Raw genomic sequence first — 20,119 nt, 5'->3', positions numbered from 1 at the left:
AGATGGACGAGATGCTTTTAGGCTGTTCCTTCATTGGGTAGGGGTTGGGCTAGATGCTCTTTAAGGCCCCTTCCAACTCTAGGATTCTATGAAGTGCGGGTCTAAGCAAGGCTGAATTGCTGGCACATAGGGTTGCCAACCACCAGGTGGGGCCTGGACACCCCCTGGTATTACGACTGATCTCCAGACGAGAGAGATCAGTTCCCCTGGAGAAAATGGTTGCTTTGCAGGGTGGGCTCGCTAAAGTCCCTCCCCTCTCTAAACCCTGCTCTCCCCAGAGTTTGCAGCCCTACTACTGAATCTCCCCCTTCTTTTACAAGTTGTATATTTTTTTTCAGGTATAGTATATTTTTCTTGCTTTGCCAGGTTACAGAAAGTTCATCCAACAAAGTCAATCTGAACTGAGAGAGCCTAAGTGCAAAAACAGCTCCACGCACAGCCTCTTCCTACCGCCGGCAAGAGGCTCTTGGTTTTCCAGAGATAACCGCCGTAACGGTTAAAGCCAGTGAGCTCGGGTTCCTAGAGAGGCTTCTTAAGGGGCTGCTATCCAGCGAGTCTGGGTTCCTAGAGAGGCTTTTTAAGGGGTGCTCTCCCCGCCCCCCAGTTAGAGGGAAAAAGAGATCTTTGCATGCAGGTTCTGGTGAGTGACAAGTGCTTTTGGGATGCAGAGAAGTCTCTGGGGGTGGGTGGAAAATAAAAGAAGGGGAGACCCCCCCCCAGTTGGAGAGATGGTCAGACAGTGCATGGAGACAAAGGGCGAAGCAGGGAAGCTTGTGCAGGCTGGAAGGGGAAATGGGGCCCCTTCCCATTTTCTCTGTTAGGAAGAAGGCATGTGCAGTTAACGCATCAATATTATTCCAAAAGACACAGGTCAGGGAGTCTTCTCTCTCCAAAGCTAGACGATCCTTACAGTCTGTTTATGGAGGATTGAATGGAAGGGGTGGCTTTTTAGTTAGAAGAGAACAGAAATGTTTTCAAACTGGTTTGCATGGAGAGTGGCCAGTCATAGGGTTGAGACATTCCTGGAGATTTGGCCATGAAAACTAGGGAAGGGAAGGCTTGGACAGGGCAGGGACCTCAGTGGGTTACAATGCCACAGAGCCCAAAGTAGGCATTTTCTCCAGAGGAACTCATCTCTGTCATCTGGAGATCATTTCGGAAATCCCTTGGCCCCACTTGGGAGTTGGCAAACCTGTCAGTGAGTGGATGAAGGAGGGGGAGAGTGGGGCTGGTTGGGGGTGTTGCAGAAGCTGTTGTGGAAGGGAACCCAAGAATGGGTGAAAAGGGGGACCGTCCCCAGCAGGGAGGCTGCATTAGGTGTCCCCCCCCACACACACACACACATAAAACCAATATTCCATCTCCTAAAGTTGAAACTCAAAGCTTAATTATGTAATTAACAAAGCTTAATTATGTAATAGCTCTTCTTCCCTCTCCTTGGATACTTGTACAAACTTTAATGTCAACTGCTTTGGTTAGTCATTTCCTTGTGTTTGATCATCTTATTTTTGTACTAAGTTACCTTATAATTCTTCTTCATTTTTGCCTAAGTAGTAAAAAAAATCCTTCCATTTCCCCCAGAATACAGCTATTGGTATATTATGTACATAAGTAGTCAATTTGGCCATTGATGCATATTCAAGAATCTTATCTATCCACTCTGACACATCAGGGCTCATATCTGCTTTCCATTTCACTGCGTATAGCGCTCTTGCTGCTGTCACCATGTAACGGAAAAGGTCTCCTTATTCTTTTTCTGAGATTATTTGATAGGATATTTAATAACATGCTTTTTGAATTTAGCTCAGATCTAAGTCTGAAAATCTTCTGCATCTCTTCATATATATTTTAACCAGTATTTTCATGCTTTCTTACATACCAATGTAATCTTGAGCTGGGCTTTCTTGTAGAGACCATGGCAGAAGATCAAGGCGGGTTTTGGACACTTTTGGAGGCTGCTGTGGACCATGAATGGAAAATGGAAAAGAAACACTTGGGTGGCCCTGAAGAAGGCAAAGGGCCCAATCCCACCGGAGCTGGAAGCAATGATGAATTTGCCAAAAGCCCTCCGCAGACATTGCCGGCAGAGGACCACACTAGCTCCAACGTACAGTGCCAGAATTTTAGGCAATTCCGTTACGAGGAAGCTGAGGGTCCCCGCAAGGTTTGCAACCAGCTCCACACACTTTGCCGTCAGTGGCTGAAGCCGGAACAAAGCACCAAGAAGCAGATCCTGGACCTGGTGATTCTGGAGCAGTTCCTGGCCATTCTGCCCCTGGAGATGGAGAGCTGGGTCAGGGATTGCAGCCCAGAGACCAGTTCCCAGGCCGTGGCCCTGGCTGAAGGCTTCCTCTTGAGTCAGGCACAGGACAAGAAGAAGGAAGAGCAGGTGAGGACATTTTTATCTAAAAAGCAGAATAGATGTGAGAGGAGACCTTGAAAATTCCTATCAGTTCCCAGTTTCTTTCTTGAAATCACCTGAGGAGACACTCCAAACCTCCTACCACTTCTTTTCTAATCCATGCCCTACATGGAAACCCTGCTTTTGTTTCAGGTGCAGGGCCTATTAGTGGAAGGGGCCACTCATTCCATTGTGGCAGAGGCGGGCGTGGTAGACACCAGGCAGAAGTTGATTTCCAGAGCCGTCGTGCCCGAGGGTGACCATGGGGATGCCTCTCTGGGTAAGGATTAATAGGATGTTTCCACTTGGTTTGTTTGTCTTTTGTGCCTAAAATTCATGGCCAGCTTTTATGTCCCCCACCCCATTTCAGTGTGAGGGGGAATCTTCTCACACTTTATCAAAATATTTTGTTCCTCTGAAAGACCAGTCTAGTTTATGTACATTATGGCAAAACAATTCCTAATTTCACAGATAGATTAATGGGATTTGAAGTTGTTTATTTACGTTCTTGTTTTATTCTCTGACTTTCTTCCCAAAGGGGCTGATATCATTCTCTTCTCCTTCGTTTTAGCCTTACAACAACCCTGTGAGGTAGCTTAGGCTACAAAAGTGTGACTAGACCTCGGTTAACCACAAGCTTCCGAAGTGGAGTTCAAACCTGGGTCGCCCAGATCCTAGTCTGCCACTCTAACCACTACACAATGCTGCTTCTCCTTTACACTTGCGTCTAATCCTGGCTGCTGATCACTGTGTCATTTGCAGCCACAGGATGCGAGGACAGCCGTGTGGTTTGAAGGCTTTTGAAACAGATACACAAGCTGGCAAGAATGCCTTTTCCTATGTTATACCCAAGAGCCAACAAACAGAGAGAGAGAGTGAAGGGATTTTTTTCAGAGAAAGAACTTACAGTTTAAACTTATATTTAAGTATCCTTGTGTCCCTCACAGGCAGTGGTATGATGTCCGAAAAACATACAACGCCCCCCCTTCTTGGTGGTCTCATGGACACATCTTCTGTGCAAACAGATCAGGTAAGGGGCAGGGGAATCACTGGGGAGAGGAAGTACAGCAGCTAGCTAGTCTGGGTGCCTCTGTCCCCACCCTTATGTCCCTTGGCCTGGCAAAAATCTGCCCTTTGCTTCCCATGCTATCCATGACGGATTGCATGTTTTCAGACAACCCACAATAACCATGCCTTCATGACCGTTTCTTTATTTCTTCCTTCATGTATTGATATCCCCGCCTTTTCCATCATTCAGTGAGGCTTTCTTTAAATATTTAAAATGCTGTCCCTTAGAGGAGGGACGGGAGCTTCTGTTGGCAAAAGAGGATAGAACTGGAAACAAGGGGTTTAAACTACAGGAGGGAAGGTACTGGCTGGACATTAGGAAAAACTTCTTCATGTTTAGAGTAATTCAGCCATGGAATAGGCTTCTTAGGGAATGAGCAGCTGGGCGAATAATTGTCTGGGATGCTTTAGGCTGTGCCTGCATTGGGCAGGGGGTTGGACTAGATGGTCTGTACGGCCCCTTCCAGCTCTGTGATTCTATGAAACCAGCAGGCACCAAAACAGGACACAGACAAAGCCACTAAAACCAGAACGCTGTTAGAAAATCTTTATATGATTTATGTACTGTATTTAGCTACCTTACTCACCGAGGCTCCGAGCAAATTTGGTGATGTGGGTTTTCCAAGGAAATTCAAATTGGAGAATTTAAATAAATAAATTGAATGTTTAAATAATGCTGGCAGAAGAAGCAAGCACATCATGTGCAAGCCTGAACCATGTACAAGCACAGGGGGGTTTTGCCCATGCTTCATTTCCTACATTTGGCCCATCCAGATAATTGATGGCAGCACAACAGCCCTGAGAACTATAGATAAACAGACAATATTTACATGGCCGGGGGGGGGGGGGGATTTACCGTGGAAAAGCATAGTATCAGAAAATATTCTGTTCTGGAAAATTTTCCACACATCTCACTGGGCAGATTACAAAATTTAAAGCCAATGCAATAGGAAGAGTATGAGACGTTGGATTACAAAGTCAGGAAACGGTGCAATGAAAAAAGGATAAAGCATAGCCAAGCATAAGCAATGCACCAATTAGATTACAGAAATCAGGAACCAGTTTAGTAAGAATGAGAGAATGCCTACAATAAGGAGTGCCATAAATAATAGCCCTTGTGGCACTGTAAAAGTGTCTTCCGGAGCCATTCCATTTTACTGCAGTCCCCTTTATAAAAATTCCCTCCCAAATAAGCGTGGGAACCTGCGTGACCTCCTCAGGCAGACCCTTCCACTGGAATCTGCAGAGTAGCAGGCGGCTGCCCATCTTATAGCTGCTACTTCCCAAAAGCAGCAGGGGTGATACAGATTAGCTTTCATCTACAGCCTTTAGAAAGAGTACAAGACTGCAGTTCTTCCAGCTGCTGGGAGTCTTGCGCACTTCTTTCTGGAGGCTGTTCCGAAGGGGATGGCGGCCATCCTTGAAAACGCACACAATTGGAAGGGGAAGAATTTTGGTATCACCGCTGAGGAAGGGAATGCTTTCTTTCAGGGTCTGGTTACGTTTGAAGAGGTGTCTGTGGATTTCACGGAGGAGGAGTGGGCTCTTCTGGATCCGGGCCAAAAGGACCTGCACTGGGAGGTCATGCTGGAGAATTTTGCAAATTTGTCCTGCCAAGGTGAGGCTCCATCTTATGTATTTACTTTATTCATTTCCTGCCTTCCCCTAAAACGGGCACCCAAAGTGGCTTCCTTCGTTTTCCTCTCCTCCATTTTATACTCACAACAACCTTGTGATGTAGGTTAGACAGAGAAGGTGCGATTGCCCCAAGGTCACCTAGCGAGTTTTCATGAAAGAGCGGTAAATTGATCCTGGATTGTTCAGATCTAATCTGACGCTCTAACCACTACACCACACTGACTGTCTTCCCCTCAGTAGTTGTAGTTGGTGAAGAAGTTATTATTTACTGTATAATGCTAAGCAGAGTTACTCCAGTCTAAGTCCATTGGGGCAGTGTTAGAAAATTTATATGCTGCTTTTCCAAAGTCCTGCTTAAAGGGTCTTCCAAGTAAAACTAATCCCATAGGATCTTCAGTCATCATTATAAAAACAAAACAAGCCTTTTAAGATGGCATAAAACAATGTGCACCTTTAAAATATCCAGAAAGTAGATCTCGGAGAGATGGTTCCTCTGATCAAGGAAGGACTCTATGCAGGCTGTCAAAGTGAATCAGAGGTGCTGTTGGTTGGGGATGGAACCTCTCTAGGGCTACAAATGAGTTGTGGCTTCATGGCAGAACATGTCCCACGTCCAATTCCCAGCATCTCTACTTGAAAAGATGAAAAATAAAAAAGGCAGGTTCATTTAAGTAGGGGGCTTTGGTTCGGTCCCCAGGTATTAGGTGATGTGAATGAACGAGACGCCCAGAAAGCCTCTAGCAGGAGACAACAGTGTTCTAACCCTTCTAGACCAAGGGTCTGGCGCAGCAGAAGGCACATGTGTTCCTTGCTCAGACACCTGAAGGCAAATGATGTGGCCACCCTGCTGAAGCTAAGCCAGTCTGAATGGGAATGCTCAGCTCCATGCATGGTGGAAGAAAGGCATTCTCTAAATGCAATGAATGAATCGTCGCCCATTAGAACATTTCAAAATGACACCAGTGTGGCAAAAGGACTCTTCTGTGAGGCCTTGTCCTTGCACATGTGGCCTTCTTTGAGTTTGGCCACACGTTTAGCTTGTGCACTACCCTCAAGCCACAAGGGCTACAGTCACAGAATCACAGAGTTGGAAGGGGGCCGTACAGACCATCTAGTCCAACCCCCTGCCCAGTGCAGGATCAGCCTAAAGCATCTCTGACAAGTATTCATCCAGATTCTTTTTGAAAACTCTCATCGAAGGGGAGCTCACCACCTCCCTAGGCAGCTGATTCCACCTTTGAACTACTCTGACTGTGAAAAAGTTCTTCCTGATATCCAGCCGGTACCTTTCTGCATGTAATTGAAGCCCGTTGCTTCGGGTCCTACCTTCTGCTGCCAACTGGAACAGCTCCTTGCCCTCCTCCAAATGACAGCCTTTCAAATATTCATGTCCCCCCCCTCAACCTCCTCCAAACTAAACATTCCCAAGGCCCTCAGCCTTTCCTCGTAGGGCTGAGTCTCCAGACCCCTGATCATCCTTGTCCACATCCTTTTTGAAGCGGGGCCTTGTCTAGGGGGTTGCCACCCTCCTGCCCACCGTTCCAAGTGCTGATAACAGCCGCCCAGACTCCTAGCAGGCCTCCTGGGAGGGTGAACTGCCCGTTTTACTTTGTGACTCACTAGTCTCCGGGTTCTTTTCTCTGGGGGAATCTTGCACACAGTTGGTCAGACACTCAAGACACAAGGCTTATATATAATAGACGTTTTATTAACTTGGAAGAGTGCGTGCAGGGTGCAGGAACCACTCTGTTAAGGCACAAGCAAAAGGCATTAAAATAACAAAGCTTGCCTATTCTTTAATAAAGCTAACTGACTAAAAACATAAGCTTGCTAACTTGCATTTCTCTGAAGAGGCTTGAGGCTCATACTCACAAAGTCCATAAACCATGCCAGGCAGGTACAAGCATCTCAGGCCTGGCATGGAGCAAAGTCTCTCACATGCTGATGGAATAGCATAGGATCGTCCAACGAAGTCTCAGTGAGAGCGTGAAGCGTGGTGGTCAGAACAGAGAGGAGCCGTCTTTTCTATGATTGTCAGCCAATCAAAGGCACACTTGCAATCAGCGTCACTAGCCTGAGAACTGAGGAGGAGCGCCTGCGGAGCCAAGACTCCCTCGTCACTCAAGGTCGCCTTCCCTGGGCAACAGCTCACAGGTGCAATTAATTAACTGAGCTGCACGTTCCACTCCCAGGGTGTCAGGCCAAATCTAGGCCTGTAGGATCTTGGAAACCTGAACCAATGTAGGCAATTGGGGTCAATGTGGCTCCTCTAGACAGGCCTCCAGAACTGCACACAGTGCTCCATGTTCTGACCCTTTGATAGAGTCTGAATTATTATTTTCCCTTTGATCGTGACTTAATTATTACCATAAATGTGCAACTGACTTATGACAACCCCTGAAGGGTTTTCAAGGCCAGAGATGGGCAGAGGTGGTTTGCCATTGCTTGTCTTTGCAGAGCAACCCCTGTCTCCCTTGGTGGTTTCCCACCCAAGTACTCACCAGGGCCAACCCTGCTTCACTTCCAGACAAGTTTAAGCTAGTCTGGGCCATTCAGATCTCTCGACAGAGGCTTGGTGGGATGTTATTTACCCAGCGATGTGATTTCCCTTCCTGCCTTGAAAGCATTAGCTGCCCACTTCCGCATACTAAGGCTGCAATCCTGAAAACACTTTCTTGGGAGTATGCCCCATTGATTAACATCAGACCGCTTCTGAGTAGACCCGCTTAAGATTGTTTTCTAAGCCTCTATTCAAGGTGATAATAACAACACTGATTTTGTTCGCTGCTCTGAGTAGGCACTAATCTGTCCAGAAGGGCAGAATATAAGCACACTGTTGTTGTTGTTGTTGTTGTTGTTGTTGTTGTTGTTGTTGTTGTTGTTGTTACTATTATTACTGATCTGTAGCCAGAAAATGAATCAGGAGTCCAGTGGCATCTCAAAGATGAACAAAATCAGTTCTTAAATTTTATTAGTCTTTAAGGCACTACTGGAGTGCGGTTTTCTTTTGCGCTTTTGTTTACTTAGGATCTGGATTTGTATTTTAACATTTTCAGTTAAGATGTTTAGATGATTGCTGGCGAATAGTGAACTGCTTTGGAAGTTTTGTTTAGAAGTTACAGAGTGGTGTCTTAAGCTTCACTAGGCCCAAACGGGGATGTCTATGGATGAGCAGAACTTACTTAACACAAGAAGTTGCTCAGGGTCTACAGAGCCCAATGTAGTCTTCTTTGGTTAGCCGTGGCTTTCCGTGGTCTCTGCAGCTCTACTTCCTGTTAAGAAGAGATGTTAGATGCAAAGCTAAGCTGAACTTGAATCCATTACAGTCTAAGTCCGGTGCTTTATAGATTGCACCGCGCCGTCTGTCTGAATAGCATGAATAAAAAGTATATTGTTGTTTAGCAAGTTTATTTGTTTTGTAAATATTTATGCTGCCTCTCCAGGAACCTGCCATGATACGTGGCAAGATTTCTTTTTCCATTTTTGAGGCTCTTTCAAAGAGTGTCTGGGTATAAATGGAAAAACAAATCAATGAATTGGGTTGGATCTGAACCAACATTTCCACAGACACAAGGATTCCTGCTCGCTGGTGGCTAATTTCCTTTCTTCTTTCCTCCTGGGGCAGCCTGAAATGCCCCCCCCCATCTTTTTCTGGGGGAACCTTCTCAGAATTTCAGGGAGGCTTTTGGGCCTTCAGGAAGGAGCGAAGGTGTGAAGCTTGCACTCTGTGAGTGGAAATCCTTGTACCTATGGAAATGTCTAGTCTGTGTGTCGCCTGCAGCAGGAACTAATAGATTTATTTCTATTTCATGACTTCAGATTTCATTTCTCCTCTGGATTCTTACTAGTTTTTTCTTTTGTTGCAGTGGGAGATGGTTGGAAGAGTGAGAACGAGGGGGAGCCACTTAGGGAGATGTTGAGAAGAGGCAGATCTGAAGCGGGGGAACGACAGAGGAGAAAAATGAAAATAAAGCAGGAAAGGGGGAATGAATCCTCCATTTCTCCAGGTGGGGACTTCCGTGAAATCCCATTGCAAGGCAAAACGGTTGCAGGTAAAGAACGGAGTCAGTGCCCTGTGTGTGGGAAAGTCTTCCTTCGTAAATCAAGCCTTTATCTCCACTGGATAATCCACACAGGGGAAAAACCTTTTAAATGCTCTGAGTGCGGGAAGAGTTTCTGCCAGAAGGCAAACCTGATCAGGCATCAGGTAATTCACACAGGGGAGAAACCGTATGCTTGCCTGGAGTGTGGAAAGAGCTTCAGTCAAAGGGAAAAACTGAGCAGACACCAAGCAGTCCACACAGGGGAGAAACCATATATTTGCTTGGAGTGTGGGAAAGGATGTAGAGACAAAACGGAACTGATTGGTCATCAGAGAATCCACACTGGAGACAAACCGTTTAAATGCTCCGAGTGCGGAAAGAGATTCTTCCAGCGGGCAAAGCTTATTCGCCATCAAAGAATCCACACGGGGGAGAAACCGTATACTTGCTTGGAGTGTGGAAAGAGCTTTATCCAGAGGATAGATCTTACTTCCCATCAGAGAATGCACACGGGCGAGAAACCATATACCTGCTCCGAGTGTGGAAAGAACTTCAGTAAAAACTCAAACCTTAAAAGACACCAAAGAGTTCACACTGGAGAGAAACCATTTAAATGCTCAGATTGTCCCAAGAGTTTCTGCGATCGATCAACTCTCATTAAGCATCAGCGTGCTCATGCAGCGGAGAAAACATTCAAATGCTTGGATTGTGGAAAGAACTTCATTTGGAGCACCACCCTAAATTCACATCAAAGAACACATACAGGAGCAACCATATAAATGTTCAGAGTGCAGGGAAAGCTTTAGTAAGTCCAGAGATCCAGTAAGACATCGAGTGATTCCGCACACGTTGGATAATGCACTCCCAATCCTCTTTATAGATCATTTGGAACGGATTTTTTCATGTGCAGAACAAAAAATCCACCTCAAACAATTGATAAAGTGCATTGAAAGTGCATTATCCAACGTGTGCGGAATCAGCCATCAAGTAATATGTACAGGGAGGAAACCATGTAAATACTCAGACTTTATTATGTAAAAATTCTGTCCTGCTCATTAGTGAGTTCACACAGGGCAGAACCCATGGTCAGATTTGGAGTGAGAAAAGAGATTCAGTGGGAGGAGCAGGCTAACCTCAGAGAATCCACACCTGAGAGAATGCTCAGAACGTGGAAAGAATTTTCAGGTGGCGCTCACATTAGAAGATTCACCCTTAAGTGAAAGAACATAAATATTAATATTAAAGCTTCCATGAATGACCCAGACCTTCATAATCAATGAAGTTTCCTCGTGTGGGAGAGAGACACTGTGAGTGTTAGGATTTCTGCTAATGTGCAAATCGTTAATCCCAAGAGAATGATGGGAGTCTGGGAAAACAGAATTCAACTGGATCCTGCTTCTTCCCAGGTGTCAAAGGAGTCTTGGGATGAGATGTTTTTTTGGTTGACTTGAGAGAAGAAGCCTAGCTTACTAGTGACCGGATGAGTTTGCAAGGATTGATCATGCGTATTGCTGCCTTGAGGAAGGAAGAAACATTATTGAACTTCATGGGTGAGGCCCCAAATCCTTCCCGTTCAACATCTTATTTTCACAGCAGCCGACCAGATGCCTCCTTGAAACCCACATTGGGGGGGGGGGTGTTCAACAGAAGCAATATCCTTCCTCCATTGTTCCCAACAATTGGTACATTACCTTAAACTTTTACTTCGGAAGGGCCCTGATCACAACCTACACTTGTTTTTTTCTCCTAAGCACACAGAGCTACAGGTGTTCTCTACTTTACCTAGGCTTTCTACCTCGAGAACACCTTCCCTTTGGGACTTGAATCCCCCCTGTGCAATTTTGCCACCTTTATGTGACCTAAACACTTTGAAGCATGCTAAATAATGCGCTTTCAATCCACTTCCAATGCACTTTAGAGATCCTGTGCGAGTTGATTTTGCTGTTTCACACAGGAAAATCCAGTTGCAAAGTGCATCAAAAGTGGATTGAAAGAGCATTATTCAGCGTGCGTGGAAGGCTGTTAGTCTTGGGCTTAAGAGCTTTTGGATCTGCCTATGATCAGTGAACGTGTCTACCTGTTGAAACCCCAGCCATCACCAGCCCTTGCTGTGAATTCTATCAATGAATGATCCTTTTGGTGAAGGAGCATGCCTTCTTTAGTGTCAAGTCCAATTCGGTTTCTTTAGTCTACCTAGCCCAGCTGTATTAGTAAATTTGCCTGCTTTCTCTATGTCATTAATATTTTTTGTAAACCCTTTATCCTATTCCATTCACTCTTCTAAACTATGAAGTCTATACTGCTTCAGCATTTCCTTATCACAGGGGGGCCATAGTCTCTGTCTGCCTTTTCTCTCTGATTTCCTTCCTCAGATTGAGCAAAATTTGAGTCTAGTAGCTCCTTAAAGACCAACACAAGATTTCCAGGGTATAAGCTTTCCAAGTTCCCCTCGTCAGATGCCCTGTCTTGATATCAGATGAAATCTGGGAATCTTCTTGGTCTTTAAGGAATTTGGGGGGAGGAATTTTTTTCAAAAGAGTTTAGGGATCCAAGCGGCTTCCTCCCCATAAGCGCATGAAACTCATGGCACAATTCAGCAACATTGATTTATATATTTAACAAAGCTTTCTGCTGCCTCTCTTGCTGGCTAACCTGCTCGAGGCAGCTCACAAAATAAAACATGATAGGATCATGAAAAGGGCATCAAAATAATTTTTAATAACCCTATTCAAAGCCCAACCATTAAAAAACTTGGCTGGATTCTTATGACTCATTTCTGCTAAGTCTTCCTTGAAGTGAAAGAGAATTTTTTTGGAGGAAGGAAAGGTGGGGGGAAACTCTTCCTTGAAGGAAGTCATTCCCTCTTACTTGGTGGAAGGGGGTCATAAGGATTCAATCCCTAGCTATTAAAAACCCAGCCAGAGCATACAAACATCATAAAATGTTCAGCAGGGTCAACAGTGAGCATTGCAACCCTGGTGCTGTTGTTGCGTCTCCCTCGAGAGAATTTCCATGGGTCTTGCTTCAGGATATCGTTTCCTACTGGGTAAGACAGCGTGTTGCCAGCCTCCAGGTGAGGCCTGGAGATCTCCTGGAATTCCTGCTGATCCCCAGAGAACGCTTCCCCTGATGAAAACGGCAGCTTCAAGAGGCAGAGTCGATGGCACTGTACTCTGCTGAAGTCCCTCCTTTCCCTAAATCCCACTTTCTCTGGGAGTTTCCCATCCAGGAGTTGGCAATCCTACACTTGAGCGCTTCTGGAATTTTTAATAATGATAACAACAACATTCGATTTGTATACCGCCCTTCACGACAACTTAATGCCCACTCCAAGTGGTTTACGAAGTATGCTATTATTATCCCCACAAAAAACACCCTGTGAGGTGGGTGGGGCTGAGAGAGCTCCTAGAAGCTGTGACGAACCCAGTGTCTGATCTTGAGGGAAATGCCCCTCACTTTGCTAGTCAACAAAATGCAAAACGAACAAAACACTTTGCCCACCTACTAGGATTGTCAGGGCAGAGCCAGGGGTACAATATTCCAGGGAGCCTGGGCCTTAGCATCTTCTAATCTTTGACCCGTTTCTCCCCTGCTGTTTCTCCTCCCCTCCCCTCGCATATCCCCTCAGTGTCTTCAGCCTGGGCATGTGGGGGTGTTGTAAGGTTGCCAGTGGGGCCTGAGATCTCCCAGAATTACAGATCTCCTCAGACTACAGAGATCAGTTCCCCTGGAAAGGTAACCGCTTTGGAGTGTGGACTCTGTAGCATCACATCCGTATTGAGCTCCTTTCTCAAACCCAGGCTCCACCCTCAGATTTCCAGCAATTGCCGAACCTGAAGTCAATGTCAATCTGACAGACAAGAAATTCAGGGCAGATAAATAAAACACTTTGTCTTCCAATGTGTCGTGAATTTACTTACAGAGTACACTACTGCAAGCGGTAAGAGTAGCCACTAGGTTACGAGGCTTTGAAAGAGGGCTAGCCAAATTCACAGAGAAGAGGTCCATCGAGGGCCGTGTGCAGAGATGGCTAAATGAAAACTCCATGTTCAGAATACCAATTGTGGGGTTGGGGGGTGAGACTAAAGAAGGTTGCTGCCTTCTCAACCTGCTTGTGGGTTTTAAGGAAGCATCTGATTGGTTATTCTTGGGGAAGGGGATAAAAAGGCACAGGACAAGACGTGCTTCTGCTCTGAACTGTCTTGGCTCATCAGTGGGTGTCTCTTTTCACCCACCAACACACACAAAGCTTGTATCAGACCATCGGTCTACCCAAGTCAATCTTGTCTGACAGCAGCTCCCCAGGGTTTTAGGCAGAGGGCTTTCACATCACCTGCTACCTGATATTTTTAAAATCTGAGGTGCTGGGGGTTGAACCTGTGGCCTTTTGCATGCAAAGCAGAGGCTCTTCCACTGAGCCATGGCTCCTCCCTGAAGGCTACTGGGCGAGAGTCCTCCTCTAGCTGATCATTGCTGGCCATTTGCAAAAAAGGATGCAAAAGATGCTTGCTTAGCAACCATATGTACACATATAAAAATCATATTTGTAAGCCCAGTGAGAAAGGTGGACTATACATACACACACACACACCTCTGAGAAAAAACAATCTGAATTGTGTTCCCTGTTGCCCATGCCTATGATACAGGCATGTAATAAAGCATATGATTATGATATGGCCACATGGGGAACAGTGAGTGTAGTTTGGGTTGCTTCTTCTCAAAGAGGGTATCCTGGCATTAGGAATGATACAGAAAAGGGACAACCGATATGATAAACAAGATGGAACATCTTCCCTCTGGTGAAAGGGTGGGGTATTTTTGTACTGGAGTGGGAGGGACTGATTATTGAATTTGGTGGGGAAATTTCCAAAGGGCCATTGACTTGGAGGTCCCCTTTCAACCAGGTCAAGCCAGGCCAAGAGGTCCTAGGCTGCAGGGAGCACCTGGCTGAAGCTTGGTTTAGGGACATCTTACGGATTCAGACCCAGGTCTGAATTCACCATCGAGCCCCAGTTTGTTCTGCCCAGAAACAGGCAAATTGTTCAACTTATGCCAAGAGAGCCATCCTTGAACAGGGTTTCAAGCAGGTACTTGCAAAAATCTTACAGTTCGATTATTTGGCATGTATCCTTGTTTGGTTACAACCCTTCCACTCCCCCCACTCCTTTTTAAAAGTATACATTAAATAGGACATTTTTTAAAAAAAACATTGTGCCTCAGGCTGTATCTTTCTGAGGTACCCTCTTCCCTGCATATAAAAACAATATACTCCAGGTCTGGGTGGGATTTTTAAATGGATGTTTCCACATATGCAAAATGAACATTCCCTCAGAGATGCCATGAAGGCGTCTGCTCACTAGTGAAAAATGGTTTTATAAATATTTTGGACCTACTGGGGGAGACCTTAGGAACCTTATATGGATGGAAATGCAGCACACTTTAAATAAAAGGTGAAGATACCACTTTTCCATTGTGACTGCTTGTTAGGTAACAATCCCGACACACGAAATACCTCGCAGGGAATATTGACACTCATCAAACAGCCTGTCTCAAAACTGGTGGAGCATTTGGTGCTCTGAGGGCATTCGGGTATCTTTTCACACAGAAAGGCATATTGCGTATTTGGGCAACACTCAGCTGTGCTACTTTTGACTGTTCGGCTTCTTATTTCCACTGGTTAAATTAATAGCTATTTAACATTTCCCCCTTTGATACTCTGTTCTGTAATAATTTGTTTTCCACTGAAGAAGTGAGCTGTGGCTCATGAAAACTCATACCCTACCACAAATTTTGTTAGTCTTATAGGTGCTACTGGACTATTGCTCTTTTCTACTTGTTTTCCACTGTTTCTTTTGTGCTGTGCTCTCTTTGTTAATGTACACACCTTTCTTTCCTCATCTTTTTAAACATCACACTTTCTGAGTATAAGCCGCCTCAGCTTTCTCAGTGACACTCAGGTGTAATGAGCTATGTGACAATATGGTTTTAATTTCTTCTTCAGTATACTTTAGAACCTTTTCTCAGGTGTCCCTCCCCATTTCTATGTCATTCTGTTTGGATTTCTATTAAAGCCTTGTGTCAGGTTGCCAGCCTCCAGGTAGTGGCTGGAGATCTCCTGGAATTACAACTGGTCTCCAGGCCACAGAGATTAGTTCACCTAGAGAAAATGGCTAATTTGGGAGGTGGACTCTATGGATTTATGCCATGCCAATGTCCTTTCCCTCCCCAAACCCCACTTTCTCCAGGTTTCTCCAGGTTTCACCCCCCAGATCTCCAGGAATTTCCCAACTTGGAGCTGGCAACCCTGGCCTTGTGTCTTAATTTGAAATAAACTGGAATGTTTGCTTTCTTCTTTGGGTATGTGTTTTTTGTTTACAATAATGACCACTTCCAGATGGGCTGTAGTTCACTCAAGCGTCTGCAAGTGTTTCAGGCGCTACAAGTCTCCTGTTTATTATTTATTTATTTCATTTCATTTGCTTCTATTATATCTCCCCTCTTTTATCCCCAAAGGAACACAAAACAGCTTACATCTTTCTCTTCTCCATTTTCTCCTCACAACAACCTAGTGAAGTAGGTTATAAGGAGAGTATGTGACTGGCTCAAGGTCACCCAGAAAGCTTCTGTGGCACAGTGGGGATTAAAACGCGATTCCCCCAGACCCCACACTAACCACTACATCCCACTGAATTGCATAGTTGTGCTGAATTGCAATATCTCCAACCTTTTTTAAAAAGAAGATATATTTATTTGATGCTTCCTTTGATATTCCTCCTCTATGCTGTAGTTTTTATTTATTTTATTTTATTTATATCCCGCCCTCCCCACAAATGGTCTCAGGGCAGATTATAGCATGAAATTTGTATGAAATTTGTTTCATTCCAGGCATTTTTCTCTGGTGGACAGTATACTTTATGATATATCGATACACTACTTTAGAAACATTCAAGAGCTCCCCCTGCCCTGCACACAAAATCCACCATTACACAGAAGACTAAAACATTCTCTAGAGGGTTGATGTGGTGTAGTCGTTAAAGTGCCAGAACAGGATCTGAGAAACCCAGGTTTGACTCCCAACTCTGCCATAAAAGATTCCTGGAGTACATGGGCTGACAGACGCTCTGTTTAACCTACCTCACAGGGTTGTTGGGAGGATAATTGGAGAAGATGGAAACGATGTAGCTTCATTTGGAAGGAAATAATAATAATTAAATGCCATCATGTATTGTCGAAGGCTTTCACGGCCGGAGAACGATGGTTGTTGTGGGTTTTCCGGGCTGTATTGCCGTGGTCTTGGCATTGTAGTTCCTGACGTTTCGCCAGCAGCTGTGGCTGGCATCTTCAGAGGTGTAGCACCAAAAGACAGAGATCTCTCAGTGACCTGCCAACATCTTTTCCACACTGTGACACTGAGAGATCTCTGTCTTTTGGTGCTACACCTCTGAAGATGCCAGCCACAGCTGCTGGCGAAACGTCAGGAACTACAATGCCAAGACCACGGCAATACAGCCCGGAAAACCCACAACAACCAAATGCCATCATGTTGCAACAGACTTGTGGCATTCAGTCATGGGATTTTTCAAGGCAAGATATTAACAAAGGTGGTTTGCCATTGCCTGCCTCTGCAACTCTGGTCTTCTTTGGAGGTCTCCCATTGAATTACTAACCAAGTCTGACCCTGCTTAGCTTCCTAGCCCTGACAAGTGCAGCCCAAGATGGATTAGGCTGGGGGGGAGGTAATAATGAAGTAAATAAATGATCCACTTTTAACTGGGAGTCTGAACGCAAACACCTCCCTATACTCTGTCTCAAAAAGCATCTTGCGGTGCTCTCAGTTTAAGAGTTAAACAAAGAGAGTCCTATTCCTAGAGAGGCTTTTCCTTGCCCTCCCACTTCCCTTTTTGATTCCCCGCCCCATTCAGGATCTGGTGAGTTGCAAAATGCGGTTGGGGGGCGGGATCTGCAACAGAGGGTTAATGGAAGCGGCAGAGAAGCAGAGAAATGAAGGGTAAGGTGGGAAGACCCCTCCCCTCCCCAGCCCAGCCCAGCCCAGCCCAGCCGTCAATGGAGACAAAAAGAAGGGGAGACAGAGCCCCGCCAATCCACTCACCCACCCAACAGCCTGTACAGCTGCCCCATCCGGAATTCCTCCAGAAGAGCCGCACCTGGGAGCTTCTCCTATTCAGGATCATTGCCTCCTTCCTCCTCTCTTGCTCAAGGCTTTTCTCTCCCTGCGGTGTTCATTCGCTCTACGCTACCAGTTCCACAGGTTTGGTTTGCTTTTGGGGAAGATGCTGAATTGATCTGGTGGCCCACACACGCCTAGCTGCCAATGAGCTTTACCGGCAGATGAATTTTCAGACAGCTCATCGCACTTAATATTCCCAGGCACACATTCAGGTGTCTGTAGGCGCACCAGCAGGGCTGTGGGGAAGCCACCACTGGGTGGGCTTGCCACCTTAATATTCACATGTGCACATTGACATGGCTGGAAGTGCATCAGTAGGGGTGTCGAGGGACTCTGGGTGGCCATCCTCCTTGCACAACCTGGAATTACAACCGATCTCCAGGGTTCGGAGATCAGTTCCCCTGGAGGAAATGGCAGCTTTGGTAGGTGGGTTCTGTGGCATTATACCCTGCTGAGGCCCCTCCCCAAACACCCCTCCTTAGACACCACCTCAAATCTCCAGGAATTTCGCAAGCTGGAGCTGGCAACCCTAAATGGAAGAGTCCCTCTGTTCCCACCCCCACCCTCACATCACCGACATCTTCTAATTGAGACATCACAGGAAATCATCGCACAGGACTTGCCTGTCTCCAGGAGTCCCCAAAGTTAACGGGCCCCTAGTTTGGGTGGACCCACACATTAGAGATAAGCTGTGCCCACCAGCACCCCAAATTGGAGGTTTTACTCCTATAGAGTTAAGATGAGGTGCTGGAATGTGAAGAAGGGCAAATCTAGCAACTCACCCTAGCAAAAGTTTAGCAAGGCATCTTAACAACATAGAAACAGGAGGTTGATCTGTACTAAAGCACGAACATTCTCTTCCACTAAAGAAAGGATCTTGCATGGGTGTAAAATTCAATTTGAATCCAACCCAGGGACAAATCAGGGGATCTGGTGTATTTGGAACAGGTGTCGTCATATAGGGAGCGTCTCCCTTCCTCCTCTCTGCAAAGCCGGAAGAATCCCTATGACATGTTGCTGATGGGTGGAGAATTTGAATTTCACCCTTTGGAATGTGGATTGACTAGACTCGGTTTCAGACTGGTTTGTATTAGCCTAGATTATCGTGGAGAAAAGGGGAAAGGTCAGATGTGATTCAATCAGAGGCAGGTCTTATGGGTGGACAAGGGGTGGGGAACCTTTTTTCTGCCGAGGGCCAATTGGGATATTTATAACATCATTCACGGGCCATATCCTTAAGGTGGCAGAAAGCCTTTTCCTTGATCTTGTGTTCTGTCCCGCGTGGGGAGCGCCCTTTCTCCCCTGAGCGTGACAACATCACTCCCAGAAATGACATCATCGCGTACGGTCCCCACCAAGTGGGGGAGGGGGAGGGGAGGGGAGGGGGATCGGGGGAACTGCCTGCAGCGCAGCAGCACCGCCACTCGTTTCTCTCCGCGGCACTGGTGCAGGCCGGACATTCCCCACCCCAATTACGCAGAAAGCAGGAGACTGGAGGGGGAAGTATTTTCAGGACATAGCAATGGGGATGGGGGGATGGCCCGCTACAGCTTAGAAAGTCCTGGAAGTTTGTAGGCAGTGCCTGGGGAAGGCAAACGTTTTGGCAAGGGAGGGAGCTCAGCCCGGATGTAATTCCAAAGAGTCCTCTGAAGGTGCCATTTTCTCCAGGAGAACTGACTTCTGGAGATCAGCTGTAATTCTGGGAGAACTCCAGCCACCACAAGGAGGTTTCTTCATTAGACTGATGGAGTTCCTCTCCATTCGGCTGAATGTGGTGCTTTCCATGGTCATAGATCCAGAGGAGTTAGCTGTGTTAGTCTGTAGGTGCAAAATAGTAAAAAGTCCAGTAGCACCTTTAAGACTAACCAACTTTGTTGAGCTGTGGTTCTCAAAAGCTGATGCCTTAATAAAGTTGATTAGTCTTAAAGGTGCTACTGGACTTTTTACTATTTTGCAACTACAGACTAACTCCTCTGGACACATGGATGTTGGCAACGCTAGGGGTGCTGGTGAGGGATCTTGGTGCCAGTTTGGTGTAGTGGTTAAGAGCACGGGACTGTAATCTGGAGAGCCAGGTTTGATTCCCCACTTCTCCACTTGAAGCCAGCTGGGTGACCTTGGGCTAGTCACAGCTCTCTCAGAGCTCTCTCAGCCCCACCCACCTCACAGGGTGATTATTGTTGTGGAGATAATAATGACATACTTTGTAAACCGCTCTGAGTGGGCATTAAGTTGCCCTGAAGGGCGGTATATAAATCGAATGTTACTATTATTATTAACATTGAACTTAACCACATGAAGGCTTTGATCTCTGGGCAGTGAAAGGCAAATGTGCATGCACACGCACACACACACATCTCCAATTTCTTTCTTAATCAAAACTTTCTTCATTTCCTTTCTCTTCTTCCTGAAGAAGCCAGAGATGCTAATTGGCATCTTTTACTTTGATTGAAATTCCTGATTTGAGGGCAAGAAGTTGAATGTAGAACGATGTGCTGACTTTGCCGGCCTTCCTTGGACCCTGATGTGTCTTTAAAGCAGCCCCTTTCTTAAAAGAGACTGCAGAAGAACAAAGGGGGATCTTTTAGAAGAGACTGAAGATGAATGGGCACAGTCCTGAAGTCGTGGAGCGTGGAAGCCAGGGAGAATTCTGGGAAAGAGCCAGACAGAAGTTTTTGGCAGAAGATACCATCAGCTCGCATGTCCAGTACCAACACTTCAGGCAGTTCCGCTACCAGGAGGCCGATGGGCCCCGAGAGACATGCAGCCGACTCCACCATC

The 20,119-nt window shown here is 45.9% G+C and overlaps 1 pseudogene; it reads left to right on the top strand.

Moving 5' to 3' along the window:
- The first annotated feature begins 1,814 nt into the window (after nucleotides 1-1,814).
- LOC129327828 (zinc finger protein 585A-like) overlaps nucleotides 1,815-20,119 on the top strand; it is a 25,697-nt pseudogene continuing 7,392 nt past the window's right edge.

This window comes from Eublepharis macularius, chromosome 4, assembly GCF_028583425.1.
Source record: "Eublepharis macularius isolate TG4126 chromosome 4, MPM_Emac_v1.0, whole genome shotgun sequence".
Taxonomy (NCBI): domain Eukaryota; kingdom Metazoa; phylum Chordata; class Lepidosauria; order Squamata; family Eublepharidae; genus Eublepharis; species Eublepharis macularius.
This window is presented reverse-complemented; position numbering and strand designations above follow the sequence as displayed.